The sequence below is a fragment of the Triticum urartu genome, chromosome 6, assembly GCF_003073215.2.
Source record: "Triticum urartu cultivar G1812 chromosome 6, Tu2.1, whole genome shotgun sequence".
NCBI lineage: Eukaryota > Viridiplantae > Streptophyta > Magnoliopsida > Poales > Poaceae > Triticum > Triticum urartu.
Window position 1 is genome coordinate 485074073 of NC_053027.1, and position 19416 is coordinate 485093488.

The 19416-nt window shown below is 44.5% G+C and overlaps 1 long non-coding RNA gene across 1 annotated transcript; it reads right to left on the bottom strand.

Moving 5' to 3' along the window:
- Positions 1–15882: 15882 nt before the first annotated feature.
- On the bottom strand, positions 15883–17710 carry LOC125514431. The gene is made up of 3 exons (XR_007286445.1): positions 17527–17710; positions 17202–17428; positions 15883–16367 (listed from the first exon to the last, which is right to left on the bottom strand). It is a non-coding gene; the product is annotated as an uncharacterized LOC125514431 (long non-coding RNA).
- Between the last annotated feature and the right edge of the window lie 1706 nt (positions 17711–19416).

The following is a 19416-nucleotide window of genomic DNA, read 5'->3' on the forward strand; positions in this document are numbered from 1 at the left end:
TACTGGTTCGAGAACCTTGGTCTCATCACTTAGGGAAATACCTAGCATAGTTGTGCAGCAGCATCCCTTCCTCTTTGGGGAAATACCGACGTAATTCAAGACGCATCAGTCAACACGCGGGCGCCGCGGGCTCTGCGGATGACCTGCAACGTAGGACTGCCGCCGGATGGCGTGCTCGTCGTGGAGCCCCGTATCCCACAGCGGCAAGTCCACGGCATACCTCCAGTCATCAACGAGATCTTGGGGCAGGTGGGCGCAGTGACGATGGATCTCCTCACGGCGGGCGCGGCCGCTCACCGGGACCAACGGGACTGGCACGCGATCCGCGGAGAGGTGCCAGTTGTTGGGGAGGTGCACGTCGCCCCACGACAATGTCGTGCGGGTGTCCTAGTAGCGCTGGCACCTTCGCGTTGATGTACGGCTGCTGGAGAGGTGGGACGCCGCTGATGTCTACTACACAATCTTCTTCTTGTAGACGTTGTTGGGACTCCAAGTGCATAGGTTTGTGGAACAGTAGCAAATTTCCCTCAACTGGATGACCTAAGGTTTATCAATCCGTAGGAGGGGTAGGATGAAGATGGTCTCTCTCAAACAACCCTGCAACCAAATAACAAAGAGTCTATTGTGTCCCCAACACACCCAATACAATGGTAAATTGTATAGGTGCACTAGTTCGGTGAAGAGATGGTGATACAAGTGCAATATGGATGGTAGATAAAGGTTTTTGTAATCTGAAATTATAAAAACAGCAAGGTAACTAATGGTAAAAGTGAGCACAAACGGTATTGCAATGCGTTGAAACAAGGCCTAGGGTTCATACTTTCACTAGTGCAATTTACCCTCAACAATAATAACATAATTGGATCATATAACTATCCCTCAACATGCAACAAATAGTCACTCCAAAGTCACTAATAGCGGAGAGCAAACGAAGAGATTATGGTAGGGTGCGAAACCACCTCAAAGTTATTCTTTCCAATCAATCCGTTGGGCTATTCCTATAAGTGTCACAAACAGCCCTAGAGTTCGTACTAGAATAACACCTTAAGACACAAATCAACCAAAACCCTAATGTCACCTAGATACTCCAATGTCACCTCAAGTATCCGTGGGTATGATTATACGATATGCATCACACAATCTCGGATTCATCTATTCAACCAACACATAGAACCTCAAAGAGTGCCCCAAAGTTTCTACCGGAGAGTCAAGACGAAAACGTGTGCCAACCCCTATGCATAGATTCCCAAGGTCACGGAACCCGCAAGTTGATCACCAAAACATACATCAAGTGGATCATAGAATACCCCATTGTCACCACAGGTATCCCACGCAAGACATACATCAAGTGTTCTCAAATCCTTAAAGACTCAATCCGATAAGATAACTTCAAAGGGAAAACTCAATCCATTACAAGAGAGTAGAGGGGGAGAAACATCATAGGATCCAACTATAATAGCAAAGCTCGCGATACGTCAAGATCGTACCACCTCAAGAACACGAGAGAGAGAGGGGGGAGAGAGAGAGAGATCAAACACATAGCTACTGGTACATACCCTCAGCCCCGAGGGAGAACTACTCCCTCCTTGTCATGGAGAGCACCGGGATGATGAAGATGGCCACCGGAGAGGGATTCCCCCCTCCGGCAGGGTGCCGGAACGGGTCTAGATTGGTTTTCGGTGGCTACGGAGGCTTCTGACGGCGGAACTCCCTATCTATTGTGCTCCCCGAAGTTTTTAGGGTATATGGGTATATATGGGAGAAGAAGTACGTCAGTGGACCTCCGGGCTGTCCACGAGGCATGGGGGCGCGCCCCCCACCCTCGTGGGAAGCCCGGGACTCTCCTGGTCCAACTCCGATACTCCGTGGGCTTCTTCTGGTCCAAAAATAAGTTCCGTGAAGTTTCAGGTCAATTGGACTCCGTTTGATTTTCCTTTTCTACGATACTCTAAAACAAGGAAAAAACAGAAACTGGCACTGGGCTCTAGGTTAATAGGTTAGTCCCAAAAATCATATAAAATAGCATATAAATGCATATAAAACATCCAAGGTTGATAATATAATAGCATGGAACAATCAAAAATTGTAGATACGTTGAAGACGTATCAGCGTCCCCAAGCTTAATTCCTGCTCGTCCTCGAGTAGGTAAATGATAAAAACAGAATTTTTGATGTGGAATGCTACCTAACATATTTCTCTATGTGATTCTCTATTGTGGCAAGAATATTCAGATCCATAAGATTCAAGACAAAAGTTTAATATTGACATGAAAACAATAATACTTCAAGCATACTAACTAAGCAATCATGTCTTCTCAAAATAACATGGCCAAAGAAAGTTCATCCCTACAAAATCATATAGTTTGGTCATGCTCCATTTTCGTCACACAAGAATGCTCTCATCATGCACAACCCCAATGACAAGCCAAGCAATTGTTTCATACTTTAGTAATCTCAAACTTTTTTTGAACTTTCACGCAATACATGAGCGTGAGCCATGGATATAGCACTATGGGTGGAATAGAATATAATAAGGGGGTTATGTGGAGAAGACAAAAAGGAGAAAGTCTCACATCGATGCGGCTAATCAATGGACTAGGGAGATGCCCATCAATTGATGTCAATGCAAGGAGTAGCGATTGCCATGCAACGGATGCACTAGAGCTATAAATGTATGAAAGCTCAACAAAAGAAACTAAGTGGGTGTGCATCCAACTTGCTTGCTCACGAAGACCTAGGGCACTTGAGGAGGCCCATTGTTGGAATATACAAGCCAAGTTCTATAATGAAAAATTCTCACTAGTATATGAAAGTGACAAAACAAGAGACTCTCTATCATAAAGATCATGGTGCTACTTTGAAGCACAAGTGTGGAAAAGGATAGTAGCATTGTCCTTTTTTGGCCTTTCCTTTTTTTCCTTTTTTTATTTGGCCTTTCTTTTTTTTGGCCCTTTTTGAGGGGGGGGGACAATGCTCTATTAATGATGATCATCACACTTCTATTTATTTACAACTCAATGATTACAACTCGATACTAGAACAAAGTATGACTCTATATGAATGCCTCTGGAGTGTACCGGGATGTGCAATGACTCATGAGTGACATGTATGAAAGAATTATGAACGGTGGCTTTGCCACAAATACAATGTCAACTACATGATCATGCAAAGCAATATGACAATGATGAAACGTGTCATAATAAACAAAACGGTGGAAAGTTGCATGGCAATATATCTCAGAATGGCTATGGAAATGCCATAATAGGTAGGTATGGTGGCTGTTTTGAGGAAGATATATGGAGGTTTATGTGTGAAAGAGCGTATCATATCACGGGGTTTGGATGCACCGGCGAAGTTTGCACCAACTCTCAATGTGAGAAAGGGTAATGCACGGTACTGAAGAGGCTAGCAATGATGGAAGGGTAAGAGTGTGTATAATCCATGGACTCAACATTAGTCATAAAGAACTCACATACTTATTGCAAAAATCTACAAGTCATCAAAAACCAAGCACTACACGCATGCTCCTAGGGGGATAGATTGGTAGGAAAAGACCATCGCTCGTCCCCGACCGCCACTCATAAGGAGGACAATCAAATAACACCTCATGTTTCAAAATTGTTACACAACGTTTACCATACGTACATGCTACGGGACTTGCAAACTTCAACACAGGTATTTCTCAAATTCACAACTACTCAACTAGCACAACTTTAATATCACTACCTCCATATCTCAAAACAATTATCAAGTATCAAACTTCTCTTAGTATTCAATGCACTCTATATGAAAGTTTTTATTATACCCATCTTGGATGCCTATCATATTAGGACTAGATTCATAACCAAAGCAAACTACCATGCTGTTCTAAAGACTCTCAAAATAATATAAGTGAAGCACGAGAGTTCATCTATTTCTTGAAAATAAAACCACCGCCATGCTCTAAAAGGATATAAGTGAAGCATTTGAGCAACAACAAACTACCCCGAAAGATATAAGTAAAGATCAATGAGTAGTTGAATAATTATGCAACTATGTGAAGACTCTCTAACATTTAATAATTTCAGATCTTGGTATTTTATTCAAACAGAAATCAAAACAAAGGAAAATAAAATGACGCTCCAAGAAAAACACATATCATGTGGTAAATAAAAATGTAGCTCCAAAAAAAGTTACCGATGAACGAAGACGAAAGAGGGGATGCCTTCCGGGGCATCCCCAAGCTTAGGCTTTTGGTTGTCCTTGAATATTACCTTGGGGTGCCTTGGGCATCCCCAAGCTTAGGCTCTTGCCACTCCTTATTCCATAGTCCATCGAATCTTCACCCAAAACTTGAAAACTTCACAACACAAAACTTAACAGAAAACTCGTAAGCTCCGTTAGTGTAAGAAAATAAATCACCACTTAGGTACTGTTGTGAACTCATTATAAATTCATATTGGTGTAATATCTACTGTATTCCAACTTCTCTATGGTTCATACCCTCTCATACTACTCATAGGTTCATCAAAATAAGCAAACAACACATAGAAAACAGAATCTGTCAAAAACAGAACAGTCTGTAGTAATCTGTATCAAACATATACTTCAGGAACTCATAGAATTCTGAAATAAATTGGTGAACCTGGGTAATTTGTCTATTAATCATCTGCAAAAATAATTAACTCAATAGCACTCTCCAATAAAAACTGGTAGCAATTCTCGTGAGCGCTAAAGTTTCTGTTTTTTACAGCATGATCGCAAAGACTTTCCCCAAGTCTTCCCAAAGGTTCTACTTGGCACAAACACATATTAAACACAAAAAACACAACCATAATAGAGTCTAGATAAATTATTTATTACTAAACAGGAAAAAAATCAAGGAACAAAAATAAAGTTGGGTTGCCTCCCAACAAGCGCTATCGTTTAACGCCCCTAGCTAGGCATGATGATTTCAATGATGCTCACATAAAAGATAAGAATTGTAACATAAAGAGGGCATCATGAAGAATATGACTAGCACATTTGAGTCTAACCCACTTCCTATGCATAGGGATTTCATGAGCAAACAACTTATGGGAACAATAATCAACTAGCATAGGAAGGCAAAACAAGCAAAACTTCATAATGTTAAGCACATAGAGAGGAAACTTGATATTATTGCAATTCCTACAAGCATATATTCCTCCCACATAATAATTTTCAGTAGCATCATGAATGAATTCGCCCTATAGTGAGTCGTATTACAATTCACTGGCCGTCGTTTTACAACGTCGTGACTGGGAAAACCCTGGCGTTACCCAACTTAATCGCCTTGCAGCACATCCCCCTTAGTGGGAGTATCATAAGAGACTTGAATATTATAAATTGTTTCCACATTAAAAGAGTAATGTTCAGAAAAAGGGTAATCAAAATCATGACAAGTTTTATAAATATAATCATCTGTACTTTTTATAGCATATGTATCATCACAATAATTATCATAAGTAGCAACTTTGTTCTCATCATAATCGATTGAAACCTCTTCCAAGATAGTGAAATCATTACTAAATAAAGTCATGACCTCTCCAAATCCACTTTCATAATTATCATAATAAGATTCAACAACCTCCAAAATAGTGGGATCATTACTTCCTAAAGTTGACACTCTTACAAACCCACTTTCATCAATATAATCATCATAAGTAGGGGGCATGCTATCATCATTATAAATTTGCTCATCAAAACTTGGGGGACAAAAAATATCATCTTCATCAAACATAGCTTCCCCAAGCTTGTGGCTTTGCATATCATTAGCATCATGGATATTCAAGGAATTCATACTAACAACATTGCAATCATGCTCATCGTTCAAATATTTAGTGCCAAACATTTTAATGCTTTCTTATTCTAACACTTTGGCACAATTTCCCTTTCCACCATACTCATGAAAGATATTAAAAAGATGAAGCGTATGAGGCAAACTCAATTCCACATTTTTTTGTAGTTTTCTTTTATAAACTAAACTAGTGCTAAAACAAGAAACAAAAAAGATTCGATACCAAGATCTAAAGATATACCTTCAAGCGCTAACCTCCCTGGCAATGGCGCCAGAAAAGAGCTTGATGTCTACTACACAACCTTCTTCTTGTAGACGTTGTTGGTCCTCCAAGTGCAGAGGTTTGTAGAACAGTAGCAAATTTCCCTCAAGTGGATGACCTAAGGTTTATCAATCCGTAGGAGGCGTAGGATGAAGATGGTCTCTCTCAAACAACCCTGCAACCAAATAACAAAGAGTCTCTTGTGTCCCCAACACACCCAATACAATGATAAATTGTATAGGTGCACTAGTTCGGCGAAGAGATGGTGATACAAGTGCAATATGGATGGTAGATAAAGGTTTTTGTAATCTGAAAATATAAAAACAGCAAGGTAACTAATGGTAAAAGTGAGCACAAACGGTATTGCAATGCGTTGAAACAGGGCCTAGGGTTCATACTTTCACTAGTGCAAGTTCCCCTCAACAATAATAACATAATTGGATCATATAACTATCCCTCAACATGCAACAAAGAGTCACTCCAAAATCACTAATAGCAGAGAACAAACGAAGAGATTATGGTAGGGTACGAAACCACCTCAAAGTTATTCTTTCCAATCAATCCGTTGGGCTATTCATATAAGTGTCACAAACAACCCTAGAGTTCGTACTAGAATAACACCTTAAGACACAAATCAACCAAAACCCTAATATCACCTAGATACTCCAATGTCACCTCAAGTATCCGTGTGTATGATCATACGATATGCATCACACAATCTCGGATTCATCTATTCAACCAACACATAGAACCTCAAAGAGTGCCCCAAAGTTTCTACCGGAGAGTCAAGACGAAAACGTGTGCCAACCCCTATGCATAGATTCCTAAGGTCACGGAACCCGCAAGTTGATCACCAAAACATACATCAAGTGGATCATAGAATACCCCATTGTCACCACAGATATCCCACGCAAGACATACATCAAGTGTTCTCAAATCCTTAAAGACTCAATCCAATAAAATAACTTCAAAGGGAAAACTCAATCCATTACAAAAGAGTAGAGGGGGAGAAACATCATAGGATCCAACTATAATAGCAAAGCTCGCGATACATCAAGATCGTACCACCTCAAGAACACGAGAGAGAGAGAGAGAGATCAAACACATAGCTACTGGTACATACCCTCAGCCCCGAGGGAGAACTACTCCCTCCTCGTCATGGAGAGCACCGGGATGATGAAGATGGCCATCGGAGAGGGATTTCCCCCTCCGGCAGGGTGCCGAAATGGGTCTAGATTGGTTTTCGGTGGCTACAGAGGCTTCTGGCGGCGGAACTCACGATCTATTGTGCTCCCCGAAGTTTTTAGGGTATATGGGTATATATGGGAGGAAGAAGTACGTCGGTGGACCTTCGGGCTGTCCACGAGGCAGGGGGGCGCGCCCAGGGGGGTGGGCGCGCCCCCCACCCTCGTGGGCAGCCCGGGACTCTCCTGGTCCAACTCTGATACTCCGTGGGCTTCTTCTGGTCCAAACATAAGTTCCGTGAAGTTTCAGGTCAACTGGACTCCGTTTGGTTTTCCTTTTCTGTGATACTCTAAAACAAGGGAAAAAAACATAAACTGGCACTGGGCTCTAGGTTAATAGGTTAGTCCCAAAAATCATATAAAATAGCATATAAAACATCCAAGGTTGATAATATAATAGCATGTAACAATCAAAAATTATAGATACGTTGGAGACGTATCAGCCGCCCGACACGATATGAAACACGGGCGACGGAGGTGGAGGTGGAGGGGCGGCGACGGCGAGCGATGACCCGGCCTCATTGCCGTGCCTCGTATTGAGGACGGGGAACCATCGCCCCACCATTGTCACCGCCGAAGAGGTGGAGAGCTAGGGTTTGCTTGTCTGGGCTGGCCAGGAAGTGGAAACTGTGGACTGGCCGGTCCATGGCTTCCAATTTAAGAAGGACGACGACTGCAGGATGTGTGCATGACAGCCGAGGCCCACCATGCGTGCGCACTTAGTTTGGGCGGTGGAGGTAGTTTGGCGGCTGCCACGTGTCCCCGAGGCGGACGATACGCAAGTGTGTACCTGTTCATTCGACGTCCGTGTGGATGCAAACAAGCACATGTTTGTGTCAGAAATGGGATGGGCCAGACGCCAAACGGGCTTAATTTGAGGATGCGGCCGCGCATTGGGTCGTGTCATCTGTCTGTTTTTGCCCAAACAGACGTGGGCAGACAAGATGGGGTCGCGCGTTAGAGTTGGTCTAAAGCACGATCGGTCTGGTTCTTGCTATTCTTTTTTCTATTGTTCTTGCAGTTTATTTTAGAGGAAATAGATGGAGGGATTGCTGGTTTTTTCATTTCAAAGGAAACGAAGTCGGCATGCTGTGCGTCGCTGGATTTGCTGGGAGCACAGATGGGAGTATGACTCGGGATGAGCAGGCAAGCCCCATCCATTTGATGTTGTTTCTCTTTTCCTTTTAGCTAAAACATTCCGTAATAATATGGTGGAAACTGGAACATATGCTATACCTTTGTTATAGATTCTCTGGTTGGATGATTAGAAGGACTGTGGTATTCTCAGCACATCAGGGTTCAAGTTCTGGTGTCCGCATTATTTTTGGATTAATTTCAGGATTTCCAGCGATGCGCTTTTAGTGGGATGAGACGTTCGTGTGCGTTCATAGGGGTGAGTGTATGCATGTATGTATGAGCGCTTGCGTCTGTACTGATGTTTAAAGAAAAAATCTTGACGGAAAAATCTTGTTTAAATTATGGATGAAAATCTGCTTTTGTGGTTTTTTCTGCTTGATCTGATGGCTGTTGATCGAGAGATGGTATGACGTCCATATCTGACTCGCCATTCTATAGAAGTTAATTAATAATATTGGTCCTTTCTTCACCACGAATCATATTAATAAATCAATTGCTCTTTTTGAGGGAAATATTAATCAGTTGCAATTAATGTGTCCTTATCTTATTCTCTGCCCATTATAAAAGGAGCATCATTTGCCATTGAGTACCACACTCAACCGCCCAAAGATCACAAAAACGCCATTGTAGCTACTCAATCCTAGCATTAATTAAGTTTGTAAGAAGAAATGAGGAGCACACAAATCCTATTCCTGGCATTTGCCTTCTTGATACTATCGTCAGGTATCTAGTCGGTCAATACCATGAACTCTAGTGCCTAGTTATCTACACTAGTAAGGCGTGGAATTTCTAACGTATGTATATATATTTCATAACTGATCTAATATACAATATCTTCGTTTTGGTATACAGCTATGGCAACTTCTAAGCCAGTATGCAACCATATCCTCAAAAAGGGACATTGTAACAACAATGATTGCCGAGCGTACTGCAAAAAGTTCATCCCCCCACCCGGTGGCCCATCTCCCAAGTGCATACCCGAGGGATGCCAGTGTTATGTATGTGGATGACTACCACCAAACCTGGAATCTATCTAGATAAAAAATTCATATACATGGATGTATCACAGTTGCTTGAGTAATGAATAATGATTTGAGTAATATAGCATAGTATGAAGTTCAGTAGTGTGATAACAATGAAAATTTGTACTATGTTGCAGACAATTATTGGGTTTCAAAATGATATAATTTCAAATCCAGATTCAGTCTTCATATCAAGAAGTAAAATATAAATATCTAGATTTTAATGTCCTAATAAGACCGAATCACGAAAGGGAAAACTTGAACACCATAAGCCACCAAAAAAGTTACTAGAAGAACAAATCGAGGTTGAACATACAATATGTCCATACTATTAATGAACTAAAAGTAAAGTTATGATACATTTTCATATAAAATATTTAGTAATTTACAGTAGATATATCACATGGAAACGGAACACCTAACTGAAAAAAGTTTCACTATCAGAGGAAAATGGTTTAGATTGATTGTTGAAATTTTAGCCATGCTAGTGTAGAATATTTCTTGGAGAAAATGTTTCACATTTTTACAGAAGTCAGGGAAATTTTACAATCTTTCATTTTCAACTAAAATATTACTACATCACTCACCATTGAAAGTATACTGGAAATTATTAGGATATAAAACTATTAAACAGAAAAAAGCTTGTTGGAACATTTCATGATGGTAGTTAGTGGCAAATTAAAAATAGCAAACAAGTTAGTTGATGATAAAAAGGCAAAAGAAAGAAAGAAATGACACATGAAAAGATGAATAGATGAAGCCAACAGGAACAGTAAAAGAGAGAAAATATAAGAAGAAAAATACAACTATAATTCAAACCTTTGACGAGCTTTAATAAATAGACCATGCACAGAACCAACAGATGCTTGGCCAGGGTTTATATGTAGGATCGGCATAAACCCGATATTGCTGATGATGCATGCACGACTTTTGGTCTGTAGGCTTCAGAAAGAAGATTCATGCTTACGCTACGTATCGTGAGGCTGTTGCTTTGCCACAATTGCTCCTCGGTTCACTGCACCCATAGGTGCTCTATTGCTTTTAAAAAATCTTCTCATCTTTTGAATAGTTTGATTGCTTACCACATGTGTCACGTTCTAAAATCTTTTCATTTTGACAAACGTGTTGGTGATGGTTGTGTTGCAAGTGGTGTCTGTGTCCGAGCCATTATTGAGCGACATGAAACGGAGGTTAACCGGATGGCTGAATCGTGCGAGTGCTGTCATGGAGTAGGGCAGGTGTAATACCGAAAACATGCTTATACATCTCTTTAGACAAACGTAGCAGGATAGGTTACACCTGATATGGTAACTGGCCTTTTTGTCGTTCATTTGCTTTGCTTAGCTTGTCCGTCACTGGTTCTTGACACATTGGTTGCACATTCACATGTGTTACTGTGTGTGCTCATCCATGTGACAAAACAAAAGAAAAGCGCCAGCAACATCACTTGTTAATCAAATCACACAAACATCATGTTTGCTAATTGTCAGCTACCTGCGAAGCGCGAGGTCAAAGACGGGGATGACGCAAGGATCATCAGCCACGACGAAGCCGAGGTATGTACGAGTGGGAGCCGAAAATAGCCAGCGGGACCGAGTAAGAAACTTAACGTGGGGGTGGGGGTGGAGACACGTGGTTAGGGCTGGGTTGGCCGAGAATTGCGCGAGGAAGAAGATAAGCGGGCTTGAGTAAGAAGAGGAATCCATAGCATCTTGGAGAGCTTTGGCAAGTTCGGATGATTGAGCCGAAGCCTTCTTCTCCAAACCCTCGCACTTTAGGATGGCGTCCTTTAGCTCCTGCTCTACCTCGGCCACCCGAGCTCCGTATTGTCGGCGGGCGGCCTGTTCGATCTTCAGTTCTGCAGTCGCTTTGTCAGTGGCTGCCTTGTATGCATTCGCCTCTTTTTGGGCTTGGGCAAGGGTGCCTTTGAGGGTCTCGACCTCGGCTGCACCAACTATGCCCATAAACAAAAGCATTACATGAGTTCATCTTTGACTATGCATATCACTTCTGATATATGATCAAACTCGTCGACCCGCTTGTTGATGCGGTCGATTTCATCATCAGCCACTTTCAGTTTCCGATTGAGTCCGGAAACTTCAGCGGCCTGGGCGGTTGCCGCCAACAGGGAAGCCTGTTACAAGATAGACAAATATGTTAGCTCTTTCGAATACTATGTGGATCCTTTGTCCGGCTTTTCTCAAAACTAGGCAGAGTCTCAGGGGCTGCTATCTATACACAGGTGTATTCCTTTATATGAAAAAAGCGTTTAGAGCATTACGTCGCATACCTTGAAGCATGTCAGTAGGCTGGTAAAAGCTTCGTTCAGTCCACTTTTGGCGGACTGAACCTTCTCTACCACCGCACCCATCAGGGTGCGGTGCTCCTCCATGATGGAAGCATGTTGCAGTGCTTCCACTAGAGTGTTTGACGCCTCAGGATTTGTGGAGGTCGCCGATGGAGCTGATGCTCCCCCCTCCTTCGACCGAGGCTGCCCGCCTGATCCCGGAGCCAGATTGGTCTTCCAGAGAGTATCCGGCTAGGGCCCGGATTGCCGACGGTCTTCACCGTCGGTTGCCATAGGGGTAGCCTCCCCTATGTCTTCGGCAACCGAGGTATTACCCTCGGGCGCTTTCTCGATAGCCTCGCCCGCCCCTCCGCGGCTAGGAGAGGTCCTTCGGGATAACACCTCGGTGTCATCCACAGCGATAGGCGAGGGGGCTCGCGGCGGCGTCTCACTTTCTACCATCTCAGGTGGCAGAGAACTCCCCTCCGATAGTGAAGTATTCGGGAGGTAGCGGGGAGGGTTGAAAGGCGCATAATAACTTATATAATGAAAATAGAAAGGGAAAACAGAAGATAAACAGTGAGTACATAAGTACTTACGATTCGGCTAGGGGCTTTCCCCTGGGTGGCCTCTTGGGGGCCAGTTCGGTATCTGAATCCGAACTGTCCTGGACGACCATCTTTCCCCTCTTTGACGCCTCCTCATTCGGGTCTTCGGAGGACACCCTCTTCTTCTTCCTCCCCTTGCAGGGGGAGTCGCTTTCCACCTCCTCTTCTTCTTCTTCCCGATCTTCCTCATGGGAGGAGGCGGCTTCGGTCTCTCCGGACACAGCGTCCGCAGAACGCTTGTGGCGGGGGTTGTCCTTGGCCTCCCTGCCCTTCTTCTTCTTGGCCTTCTTCTCCGGTGCTTGATACGCTGCCGGGACCAGCATCTTCGATAGCTGGGGGTGGCCGGGTTCTCCAGCAGCGGCGCCGGACAGTTGATCCGCTCTGCCTTCGCCGTCCAGCCCTGTATGGAAAAAGGGATAATGTAAATCTTCATCATCATCTGAAGCATTAGTCAACTAAAGTCTTTGGAAAGGTTATGCTTACCATCGAGGTTGGGTTCTCGTTGTCGAGTCCGATGTCTTCGGTCTTCATCGGCCAATTCTTTTGGGCCTTGAAAAGATGCTTACATATATCTTCGTGCATGGTGCCGAAGAAGCGCTTCAAGGTCCGTGGTTCTTCCGGGTTGAACTCCCACATAGGGGAGGCCCGGAGTTGGCAGCGGAGGACACGGCGGAAGAGCATCACTTGGATCACGTTTGTGAGGCCAGTGTTTTTACCCAACACATTCGAGATGTGCTTTTGTAGCATCATGACATCCGGTTGAGACCCCCAATCAAGACCCTTGGCGTCCCACGAGGTGTGTCTCGTAGGGGTACCGGGTCTGATGTCAGGTATGGTCGCCCACTTGACGTCGTGGGGTTCGGTGATGTAGAACCACTCCTGCTGCCACACCTTGACTATTTCCCCAAAAGCCCCCTTGGGCAAGACGGCGTTGGGAACCTTTCTTACCATAGCTCCGCCGCAAGCCGCATGATACCCGTCGACCACCTTCAGCTTCAGATTGAAGACCTTGAGCCATAGGCCGAAGTGGGGGGATGCGGAGGAGAGCCTCGCACACGACGATAAACGCCGATATGTGGAGGAAGGGATTTGGGGCTATATCATGGAAATCTAGCCCGTAATAGAACATGAGACCTCGAACAAAGGATGAAGGGGAAACCCTAGCCCTCAGAGGAAATGAGGGATGAATACGACTCTCTCGCTGGGCTCCGGAGTGGGGATGACTTGATCTTTGGCAGGGAGCCTGTGCGTGATATTCACAGAAAGATAACCCGCGCCCCAGAGCTCCTTGATGTCCTTTTCGGTGACGGAGGAGGCCTCCCACTTGCCCTTGGAGCCGGATCCAGGTATGGCTGGGGAGGTTGGTGGCTGTGGGAAAGATTGAGATTTTGGGCGCTGGAACTCAGAGGAAGGGAAGGCAAGAGCTAGGAGAAAGGCGTTGGGGGAAAAGGAGGAATCTTTGCCCTCTTATATAGGCGGTGAAATACCAAACGCCCCCTCTCAAGCCTTAAAACCCACCCGTTCCCAAAGAGATCGTGCAAATGGCACGGTTGGATTACCCAAAACTGTATTGATGAAGATCCCGCAATGGGCGGGCATGATCTCTATTTCAACAAGACGTGCCAATGGAGGCTGTGCCTCGAAACGCGAAGCGGGAGGCGTGAAAACGGTTTGAAATGTTAAAGAGCCAGATGTGATGCTTCGTCGAAAAAGTTGCCAGTAAAAAGACATTGTTTTATTTGGATATCTTGCCTTCGTGGCTAAGGGTTGTGTCAATTATACAGAGCCAGATACAGTTCCTTTGTTCAGGGAATTGTTTTAAAGTGTTCAGGAGAAGGAACCCGCCTTGCAATGCCAAAGACAATCCGCATGGTGAACACATCGTCATTGAAGACTGGTTCAGGGGATACTGAGGGAGTCCTGGATTATGGGGTCCTCGGGTGTCCGGGCTATTGATACGGGCTGGACTGATGGGCTGTGAAGATACAAGTAGAAGACTTTCCCCCTGTGTCTGGGTAGGACTCCTCTATGTGTGGATTGCAAGATTGGTGTCCGGATATGTTGTTTCCTTCCCCCACGAACCGACTTTGTACAACCCTAGGTCCCTTCGGTGTGTATATAAACCGGCGGGTTTAGTCCGTAGAGGCTATCCGAATTCTCATAGGCTAGACAGCTAGGGTTTAGCCATTACGATCTCGAGGAAGATCAACTCTTGTAACCCCTATATTCATCAAATACAATCAAGTAGGACGTAGGGTTTTACCTCCATTATGTGGGCCCGAACCTGGGTAAACATTGTGTCCCACTTGTCCCTTGTTACCCTTGATGCCCAGACGCATAGTTCGAGACCCCCTACCCGAGATCGGCTGGTTTTGACACCAACACCTGCAACTCCACCATTGCTGCATCTGCCTTCTTTTCTCTGTTGCTTCGGGAGACCCCCACCCCCCTCTCTCTATCTGCAAGTTGTTCTTTTGTGGCCTTGGTCTTTGTCTCAGGCTTGTGTTGGCCTCCCGAAAGTTCTTTTCTTGCTTGGTGTTGTTACGCAGGTCAGAGAGTTCATGCTGCCTCACATTCTATATTCTGCAACCTCCATTGCCCAACAATAATCTGCAATAAAGTTAAATCTCAACCCGGTTCATTAAAATAGTTGCACCAGAAATATGTTAGCCCCTTACAGGTCGAAATGGTCCTTGGTGGTACAACACCCATCATCCTACCGAACTCAGTGAAAACCCATTCAAAGCTTTCAACCTGTTCATCCCTTAGATCACACCTCCCAGCAAAATATTCTGGAAATGGTTATTCACCCATACAAAAAGCTTGAATGGCATGTCATCGAGATTGGCCCGATAAGTGGTGTCGAAGCTGGCGATGTCTCCAAAAAACTTGTAATGCATTGCCTCTATTGTCCATGTCAGATTCTTTATTCTGCTCTTTGAGTCTACTTGAACTCTAAACAAGAATCAGGGCCTTTTGCCCTGAGTTCATCGAAAACCTATATTATCTTCTTCACATAGTCATCTTGTCGTAGCGACCTTTTTGTGAATGGCACATTCTCCACTGTCCCAAAGAAACCACCAACGATGATGTACACTTTGGCTAAGTTTATGGTCTTCTTCCTAAGTTGCCCATCAACCAATATTTTTTTGTCTGCAACAAAAGTAGACCCCCCTAGAAGTCCAAATTGCATTGTTTCAGATAAACAATAAAAACGGAGATCTACAGGACAGACTAACTAATGGTCCATGTGCTTTCAGGCACTAGCCTGAATGTGTTTCAATATACCATCACAGGAAACATATGTTGTTTTTGCAGTTAAGAACATAAGATGAAATGCCCGCAACCGAATTGCACATGATGAGTCAAAAAACAGCATGTACAACGGTTCAAGCCGCCTATTTTTTTGCTGCATTCATGTGATCATCAGACACATGTTATTTCAACAACTTAAAAGTGATTGTGATTCGCTACACCTTCATGGGACAACTAGATTTTATTTATTTTTGCAGCTATTCATACACAGTGATTCCAACTAGCCATTTTCATTGTTGTAACCTGTCAGAATAACCAGCCAATACAAAAATCAGCTGCATTTTCATTGTTGTAACCCACATGAACCATTCGTCCAGCTCCTACAACATCATAAATTTTGCTGCCATCATGTAACCACAGCCCCACACAGACCGCAGGCCACCGCCGCCACAAGAACAATCACCAGCCACATGCCAAAAAAAATGTAAATTCTCTAGTCATCACCACACGCCACACAATGTTAATCAGGCATGAAATACCTTTTAATCCACCCCGGCGCTTACTGATCTGGCTTGACCGCGGACTCCCCGGACTCCGTAGGACCGCTGTCTGTACTGTTCTCACCCCCAGGGTTGCCGCAACTGTCGTGAGCAACCACCGACGAATCTCGCAGTGCAGCGCCCCCAGCCCTCGATCTCACCCACCTCGTCCTGAACAGAGCCGTGCGACGACGACCACAAATTCAAGATCGACAAGCTGCACACGAAAGCAACCAATGAAAAGCACTGTTAGCCTCACGAGCGGATTGAATGTGGCACCCAATTCTGGTTTGACAACTTCGTCCCCACTCGTTCTGCAAAACCACGTATCGGCTTTTCTAGGGCACCCATTCTACCAGGGCAAGGCATCCACTCTATTGGATTTGCTCCCACTCGAACCATACAACCCAATCAAACCCACCACCACAGCCCCCCAACGCACACCGCCCGAACCAAAAAATAGAGAGTCAAATTTACATTTAAAAGAATAACCACTACACAATTTCTATCGTTTTCAATTTTTTCTTTCGTCCGGATGCTCTGTACTAAACCTTTAGAATTTAATTACTTATTCTGTCGCAAACACATCCAGATCAAGCTTTATCTCTGTACTATAATTTCCCCCATCATAATCACAAGAAAAAATTGAACGCACCTTTCTTTTCTTTTCACATGAGTGGCACATGAATTAGAACAACTCGAATTGGCACGGCCAAACAGGAAACACAAGCTCTGCTTTTCTTACCCAATTCTTTTTGTGTGTCCAGCACAGAGATGCCCCCCTGATGGCTATTTTTTTCTAGTTTGTATCCACACATTCAGTCCACATACTCAGACCTGGTTTTCATGCATCCATCAACAGGGAGATCAAGCAATCTATGACATGCATCCCTAAAATTTTAATCACCCACCCCCTAACCACATGAACATACTTGAAAGCAGGCAGCATCACTGGCACCAACCAGAGGAACAACTACTGGGCCTCACCATCCCAAAATAATAGTGCACTCAACACACGCGTGCACACACATGCTAATCAGGGAGGGGATACCTTCTAATCCAGCCCAGCCCCTTGGGATCGTGCTTCACCGCCGACTTGCCGCCTCGCCAGACTCGGCAGGAGCGCCGTCTCTGCTCCCCTCGCCACCAGGTTCGCCACAACTGTCGTGAGCAGCCACCGACGAATCTCTCAGCCCGTCGGTTGCCCAGCCTTCGATCTTGCTCCCCTCATCATGAAAGGAGGCGCGGGGCTAGGCCCCCGGCTCGAAGATCGGCAAGCTACAGAGGAAACCAGAGCTTTTTTTGTTTATTTACGTGACAGATCTCCTCATTGGCGAGGGGCGGAGGGGGGACAGGGGAGTATGTGTGAAACGAACCTGCGCACTGGATCCAGGGGGAAATCTCCGGCGGCTCCCATGGCGGCCGCTGCTGCCGCCTAACCCATTGCCTCGCTCTCCATCGCCTCTCCTGATCCATACCCTGCCCCACACCTCCTTTCTCTTTTGTGATTTTTACCTCTTTTCTTTTGTCGGCAGCAAAGCCCCAAGACACGCGAGCGCCCTGCCCAGAGGCTCTCCTCGTACGCAAAAAAATCCTGGACCATGGTCCAGCTTTTGTAACAATCCTAGACCGTCCTGGTTCCGTCACGCCCTTCACCTGCCAGCGAGCCTGACCGGCGTCAGACATACGAAACTGCCAACGTGTATACCTCCCCCGCGTACGCCGCTCACACGAATACGCATTTTCCATGGATCGCCAAAACGCTCATTAAATGCTACACACCTACCAGATAAAGCCCATCGAACGGCCAAGATAATATGACTATATGATAATATGTGCCATATCGCTGCTCTCTGTGCCATGTGTATTCCCATGCACGGTTGGTGCGCCATTTATAGCCTGATCGGCCCAAATGCGCGGCCACCCGGTCCAGGAAAATGACCAAATGCCCAGACCATAGAAGACCACAGTGGGGTCTGTCAATAAATGAAGTCTGCGCAGGTCAGAGACACTGTACAATAATGTTTCCGCGCTCATCCCTATGAGCACCAAGGGCTTAGATAATGTGAGGATATGCTAGTATGACCCGTATTGAATTTTCTCTATACAAACGGTTTTTACCTCTTTTTCGTGACAGAGTTTTAAACAATCACATACACTTGAAGAAATAATAAGACGTGGAGAATAAAAAGGAAAGAGGCACGTAGATTATTTTAACACGGTACAGAAACAAGCCCTCATATATGCGCGCATACGCTCATCCCTATAAATACATACACACACACCCTACCTTTGTGAGCATCTTCGAAAGACTGAATCGGCATATCATCTTCACATTTTAAATCACCGTAGGCGTCTCTTAGTTGAAGGGAACGTCTCCTTCCACTGAACACGCATCACCGAAATTCCTGAAATAAATTCAGGATAAATGTGAGTACCAGGACTTGAACCTGATGGACTAGGGATGTCAGTGTTCACCTAACCATCCAACAATATATTGGTTCTCCACACACAGATTTGTTAATCATGCTTCATGGAATATAGAAAAATCCGATTTACATGGGCTAGAAAATAGGAAGAGAAGAAGCATGCATATACATGCAGATATATTTCCAAGGCCAGGTATCGAAGGTGTTAAAACGACCAGGAAAGAAACACACGCACGTCGGCCTGCGTGCCGTGTCTAGGCCGTACTCATCCAAATCGGTTGTACAGTATATTTTCTGCTATCGCGACTTTGATCAGTTTTAGATTATATGTTTCATAGTTAGACACCGTCGTGTATTGACTATTAAGCAGCCCTCTTCGGGTGTTGCTGGTATTTATTTTGTGTGATTTTTTTACGCAAAAGTTCCACTTGGCTCGAGACCCGTTGCTTTTGACAGGTTGTGCACTTGTTACGTCTACTTCGACGGAAGGTTTCTTATGTGTCGAGAGATTTTTTTTCTTTGATTGTTCCTACCCAATTTCAGGTTATGCGTACTTTTGTGTAATTGAAAGTATTTTTTATCGATGGATATTGAAGTTCATTGCATTATAAAAGATCGGGCGAAATCAGCGGCTCGTTCGAGATCATGCGCTCGTCAAAGAGGCTGCCTCCCTAGTTAATTCCGCAAAGGCGGAGCTCCGTCAAGCGAGAGATATTGCTGCCGATAAGCCGTATTTACTTCTGTGCATCTTGGGCCGTGAAGCATTCCCCAAAGCTGAGAGCATGGTTAATAATACAGCCAACAATTGGTAATAAGGAATTGTCATGTCATCTATAG